This window comes from Lepidochelys kempii, chromosome 14 (genome assembly GCF_965140285.1).
Source record: "Lepidochelys kempii isolate rLepKem1 chromosome 14, rLepKem1.hap1, whole genome shotgun sequence".
Classification (NCBI taxonomy): Eukaryota; Metazoa; Chordata; order Testudines; family Cheloniidae; genus Lepidochelys; species Lepidochelys kempii.
In genome coordinates, this window is record NC_136393.1 from 40,157,354 (window position 1) to 40,164,156 (window position 6,803).

At 47.7% G+C, this 6,803-nt stretch overlaps 1 protein-coding gene across 1 annotated transcript in view; it reads left to right on the forward strand.

Moving 5' to 3' along the window:
* The window catches only part of LOC140904638 (uncharacterized), an 819,798-nt gene that overhangs the window by 77,070 nt on the left and 735,925 nt on the right, over window positions 1-6,803 (forward strand).

Genomic DNA, 6,803 nt, shown 5'->3' on the forward strand with positions numbered 1-6,803 from the left:
AAAGGAGTACTTGTGGCACCTTAGAGACTAACCAATTTATTTGAGCATGAGCTTTCGTGAGCTACAGCTCACTTCATCAGATGCATGCCGTGGAAACTGCAGCAGACTTTATATATACACAGAGAATATGAAAAAATACCTCCTCCCACCCCATTGTCCAGCTGGTAATAGCTTATCTAAAGTGATCATCAGGTGGGCCATTTCCAGCACAAATCCAGGTTTTCTCACCCTCCACCCCCCCACACAAATTCACTCTCCTGCTGGTGATAGCCCATCCAAAGTGACAACTCTTTACACAATGTGCATGATAATAAAGTTGGGCCATTTCCTGCACAAATCCAGGTTCTCTCACCCCCTCACCCCCCTCCCAAAAACCACACACACAAACTCACTATCCTGCTGGTAATAGCTCATCCAAAGTGACCATTCTCCCTACAATGTGCATAATTAAGGTGGGCCATTTCCAGCACAAATCCAGGTTTTCTCACATCCCCCCCACCCCCATACACACACAAACTCACTCTCCTGCTGGTAATAGCTCATCCAAACTGACCACTCTCCAAGTTTAAATCCAAGTTAAACCAGAACATCTGGGGGGGGGGGGGGAGGAAAAAACAAGAGGAAATAGGCTACCTTGCATAATGACTTAGCCACTCCCAGTCTCTATTTAAGCCTAAATTAATAGTATCCAATTTGCAAATGAATTCCAATTCAACAGTTTCTCGCTGGAGTCTGGATTTGAAGTTTTTTTGTTTTAAGATAGCGACCTTCATGTCTGTGATTGCGTGACCAGAGAGATTGAAGTGTTCTCCGACTGGTTTATGAATGTTATAATTCTTGACATCTGATTTGTGTCCATTTATTCTTTTACATAGAGACTGTCCAGTTTGACCAATGTACATGGCAGAGGGGCATTGCTGGCACATGATGGCATATATCACATTGGTGGATGTGCAGGTATACGAGCCTCTGATAGCGTGGCTGATGTTATTAGGCCCTGTGATGGTGTCCCCTGAATAGATATGTGGGCACAATTGGCAACGGGCTTTGTTGCAAGGATAAGTTATGGGCTGTGGAAGTGAGGCTGCCCTTATTGAAGATGGCTACCAACTCCTCTTCTTTTCACTGAGGCCAGAGGCATGCTCTCTTCCGGTTATACGGCTAAGGCTCTGTGCTGAGGAGACTGGATCAGACAGTTTAACTGGAAAAGGATATGTGGAGAGCTATTGTGCGGATGACAAGGTGCAAAGAGATATGTGGGGGGCCAGAGGAAGGGGGCCAGAGAAAGGCTGAGCAGGGTTCAGGGGGATCTGTGGGTCCCAGAGAGAGCTGAGAGGGTGCAGGAGAATAGGGAGTGTTGGGGCATATTGGGTTGCAGATCTGAGAGGTCGGAGACTATAAACAAAAATACAGAAAAATATAGGGGCAGGTGGGCAGAAGAGACTGTGGGGAACATGGTGGAGGGGGGTAGCTGGGGAGAGGGGAGCCAGGGTAGGATAAAGGAGGAGGGTGGGAGGGACAGAACTGCCAAACCCCTCTCCCTCCATTCCTTCCACTTTACCCATCCCCATAAGTGTGTGCCCTGTGTGTTCCTACAATGGTGACATTCCCCACTCACCAAAGGACACTGTACATTCCTTTCTACTAGCCTGGTCTTTATTCACGGGCAAAACCCCTTAATTAATGCAGCGCTAAGGCTGCTTGGTGATACATCCTGCTCTTCCTGACTGGCCAGCTTAGCAAAACTCAAACGTGAAAACCAGGAAATACAGAATGAAGATCTATATCCACACATCCTTCACTCTGCCCTCTTTGAGCGATGCCCCATTGTGCCCATAATACCTCTGCTCATAAACTCACAGCCCATACTCAGCTCCCACCTACCTGCCTACGATCCACTGGCAAGCAGACCCTGTGCCCCATTACTATCACAGCACTGAAATGAGGCATGCTGGATCTCTTCCTTTGACCACGCATACCGGGTTCAGGGAGAGAGGCTCACACATATTCCTGCCCCAGAGAGGCACAGTCTTCCCAGATCACCTCATATCACAATCACAGCTTTATCAAGCTGCTCCATTTAATCTTCCACCATTTAGTACATATACACCTAGCACAGTGAAATGTAGCTGGAGTGCAAGTAGATAATTCCCAGTGGCTATTACCAGCGCCAGGGGGCAGAATTAAGGTTACATGGGCATGTAACTTAACTGTATTTCCTGGTTTTCAGAAGTTTTTGTTGCTGAACTCAACATTCTGGACCCGAGATACCACCAGGCAACCTGAACCCACCAGGAGCTTTCGGAGAATCTCCTACCTGAGCCGGTTCCATTGCAGATGTTTCTTTTCCCTGTCCCCTGGAGGATGGGACAATCTGGATCAAAACAGTGACATTATTCTGCAGCCTGTCAGGGCAATTGGGGAAGATTCAGAAGGGGTGTTAGTCCATCTCACACCACAATTCCCAACTCCTATGTCCATCCCCGTCTCATTGCTGTCACATCAAATACTCTGAAACCCTCTGCAATGAGACAAGCACAGTGACACTAGCTGGTCACAGTCACTAAAGCCAACAGTTTCCTGACCTCTCCCACCACGTACTCATTCCCAGCCCTGAAAACAAGGACAGGGGAAGTTGAGGCCTCCTAGACCTTACACGGCACAGTTAATAACCCTACCCCCCCTCACCAGCAAACATCTGTTTGCATTGATGTGAAAGGGAAACATCTGGATTCTCATGCATGTGGGGAAAGTGGATCATTTGGAAGTTTTAACCCCTCCCTCCTGTCTGGCTCCCCAAATTGGGCAAAGGAACCAGGGCAGTTGCTTTCCCTTCAAACCCAGCAGTTCCAGCCACTTAAAGGAGGGAGGGTGAGAGTGGGAAGAAAATGTAAGGGTCTTTTTCTATAAATATTCAATAATCGGAGAGATGAAAGGAAATTCAGAATATTTTGAACAATTAGAGGAAAAAATGGGCAAGTTCTGATAGGATTTTATAGAGATATTTGATAAACAGAAGGAAGAAGGGGCAAATCTGAGGAGATTTTATATCAATATTCAATAAAAACTGCTGGTTGTCCTGGCCTTGACATGGGCAGCAGGGAACCCTGGGCAATGCCACGTTAACAGGGGCAGGGAGGGGAGATGGCGCCGGAAGGTCCCATGGCAGTTGGGAGAGGGAAGCAGTGGGGGAAGGACAGGTGATTGGCAGCTGGTGGTTGGGGGGCTGGGTTTGGCTGGGGGTCACTAGCTGGGATAGGGCAAACTGGGGAGTCTCAATGGGGGACATGGCTCTTCCCTCTGTACAGGATTCTGTATGAATATTTAATAACTAGAGGGGAAAGGAGCAAAATCAGAGGCGATTTTATTTCAAAATGCAAGAATTAAGGAGAAAAAAGCAAAATCTGCAGTTGGAGTTCCTCAAAGGTGACTTGAAGAGGAAAGAATGAATGGCTCTGTGTCCTTTGTTTTTTTGTAACAGGCTTTTTTCCTACCCTAAAAAAATGAATTTGTTTCATTTTTGACTTCCAAAAATGTCATCTCCTCTCTGTTATTGCTGTGGGGTGGTTGGCTGGCTCCCAGGTGTTTCGGGAGCTTTGTTCCATTCTCGGTGAAGATGGAAGTGCTGAATCTTGAACCTTCAAGCATAAGAGGTTTAACATGTTACAAAAGCAAACCATTTAAAAAAAAATGCTTAAACTGACTGAATAAAATGATTAAAAATTCACATCCCTTCTTCTTCCTCAGAATTAAAAACAAAAACAAACAAAAAAAACCTCCTAGGCCTTTTTAATTAATCATAAAGGAGCAAAAATTGACGCAAAACTAATTATTTCATCTTCTTCAGGTCACCTTTAAAAATTCTGACAGCACCATCCTCATAATCTCACGTCCTAATTCAAACTACAGCTCAGTTCCTGTTCGGGCTAAAGGCAGCAGGATGTGTTTGATAAAGACCTAATCACACCTTTCTGCCAGTAGGGAACTATATTAATAAATAAAACTTTGATGGGAGGCATGCTCACACAGGCATGTGGAATTCCAGAGTCACAGACTTTAAGATCAGAAGTACCACAATCATCTAGACTGACCCCCTGCGTAACATAGGCCAGAGAGTTTGCCCCCGTAGTTCCTGGCTTAAACACATAGCTTCTCATTGAGCTCAGCTGTGGTTCTCAACCTATCTATCATTGTAGGCTGCATATATGGCCCACAATGTGTTGTGTGGGCTGCATCCAATACTACCTGTATGGCCCTGAGGATGTCACATGGGCCGCAGCCATGTGCTGACTGGGCTGCAAGTGGCCTGTGGGCTGCAGGTTGAGCAAATCTGTTCAAAAGCCTCCACTCCTGGTTTAAACACTTCCAGTGAAGAAGAATACAATCCGCCCCATTTCAGATTAAATTTGGCAGGCCTTTTCTCCCCAGCAAACCAGAATTATTTTAAAGCTTTCCTGGAGCCCCCCCAAAAGTGCTAAATAGAAACTCATGGTTTTTAACAATAAACAGGGTTTCTTGAAACACAAAATAGTCCCCCAGTGCTGACTAATAAGAAGCCAGTCCCTGATTGCAGCTAGAGCTCTTTCTAGTGAGCAGTCATTTTCACAAAGATCAGGAAAATCACCCAGGGCCCCCATCCTTCCAAGGTATCATTTCAGAGGCTGTGCCATGTTTGGCAAAGAAGGAGGTGTGGGTGGAAATGTTCAGACAGATCCACCCAGTCTAACCCCCCTGGGCTCATCCCTGAGGGGATGGGTAAAGTGGGGAGACTTTTAAAACTCTAAATTCCCGCCCCCCCATACACACACTCTCCTCTCCGGTGGGAGGGATAGCTCAGTGGTTTGAGCATTGGCCTGCCAAACCCAGGGTTGTAAGTTCAATCCTTGAGGGGGCCATTTAGGGATCTGGGCCAAAAAATTGGGGATTGGTCCTGCTTTGTGCAGGGGGTTGGACTAGATGACCTCCTGAGGTCCCTTCCAACCTTGATCTTCTATTGTATAAGTAGGGGCATAGCGAGCAGATCGAGGGACGTGATCGTTCCCCTCTATTCGACATTGGTGAGGCCTCATCTGGAGTACTGTGTCCAGTTCTGGGCCCCACACTTCAAGAAGGATGTGGATAAATTGGAGAGAGTCCAGCGAAGGGCAACAAAAATGATTAGGGGACTGGAACACATGAGTTATGAGGAGAGGCTGAGGGAGCTGGGATTGTTTAGCCTGCAGAAGAGAAGAATGAGGGGGGATTTGATAGCTGCTTTCAACTACCTGAAAGGGGGTTCCAAAGAGGATGGCTCTAGACTGTTCTCAATGGTAGCAGATGACAGAACGAGGAGTAATGGTCTCAAGTTGCAGTGGGGGAGGTTTAGATTGGATATTAGGAAAAACTTTTTCACTAAGAGGGTGGTGAAACACTGGAATGCGTTACCTAGGGAGGTGGTAGAATCTCCTTCCTTAGAGGTTTTTAAGGTCAGGCTTGACAAAGCCCTGGCTGGGATGATTTAACTGGGAATTGGTCCTGCTTTGAGCAGGGGGTTGGACTAGATGACCTTCTGGGGTCCCTTCCAACCCTGATATTCTATGATTCTATGATTCTATGATTCCTGTGCCCCCAGCTCTGCTCCTTTACTCCCCGAACTGGGCGAAGCTGGGTAAATCTGCCACTTTTCATGATGTCTCCTACTTCTCTCCCTTTCATCTTACTTTTTGCCCTTAACCGTCCTGACAGCTCCCCCCAGACCGATGAAGGGGAATCTCCACTGAGGTAGATTGAGATTCCCAGGGGGGCTGCGAGATCTGAGCCTCCCTGTGCAGAGTCACTTTCCTGCCCTTTCCCCCGGGTCTCTCCCCTCACCTGCAGGCTCAGTCTCAGGGGCTGGTGTCGGCAGAGCCGGCCCCCGCAGAAAGTCCTTCCCTCCCGGGGCTGGGCACGGAGGGGGCTTGAACGGACCCAGCTGCGGAGCAACAGCGGCTCAGCCCCGGCTCCCAGTTCACAATGGAGGGAGGCAGCAGCAGCAGCGTCTGACCGAGGAAGCTCAACCCCTGATATCCTGAGCAGAGAGAGCAAAGCAGCCTCCTTCCCCTGTGCCCCAGGAGTCAGCGGGACCGGCCCCAGCTTGGTGACAGCTGCCCAGCAACTCTGGAGGGGGCTGGGGACTGCTCTAACTATTCAGCGCAGCAGGGGCTGAATGTGATTTATTGCTGCTGCTTCTCCTGTGCCGAACATAAACCAACCCACAGCAGCTCTTGGAAACAGTCCCATCAGTGAAATATTTAGAATTGTTGAAGAACAATAAGCTAAGAAGGGTAATTTCAGAGCTAAGTCTCCAGACAATGCTGTCGGCTCACTCAGACCGGGATACCCTGGCACTGAAGAGGCCTAACCATTGATGCCCAAGCAGGTCTGGCCATGGTAAATATCTGCCACGTTACTTATTAAATTCTAATTTTCATTGTCACTGGAGGGAAACAAACAACTCTCTCTCCAGCCTTGGCACAGCTGCCTTCTGCCTCAGTGTCTCAAAAAGAACATTGGGGATGCAGCGACACCGCGCCAATGATACGGGTAGTTGCTCTATTTGCCAGATCAAAACAGAGACAAAATAGGAAAAGAACTGGGTGAAATTAATTTTCTTTATGGACTAAATGGATCCACATATTCATTTTTGTAGTTGATTCCCAGTTCTCTACAGACCCACACGAGAGCCCCTAAAGGTCAAGCCAAGACATGCAACTTTCCCCTCCAAGGAGATCTTTGGGCACAGTCCTTTTTCCTTAAGAAATCCCCCCAGAATGAGAGCCATGAAA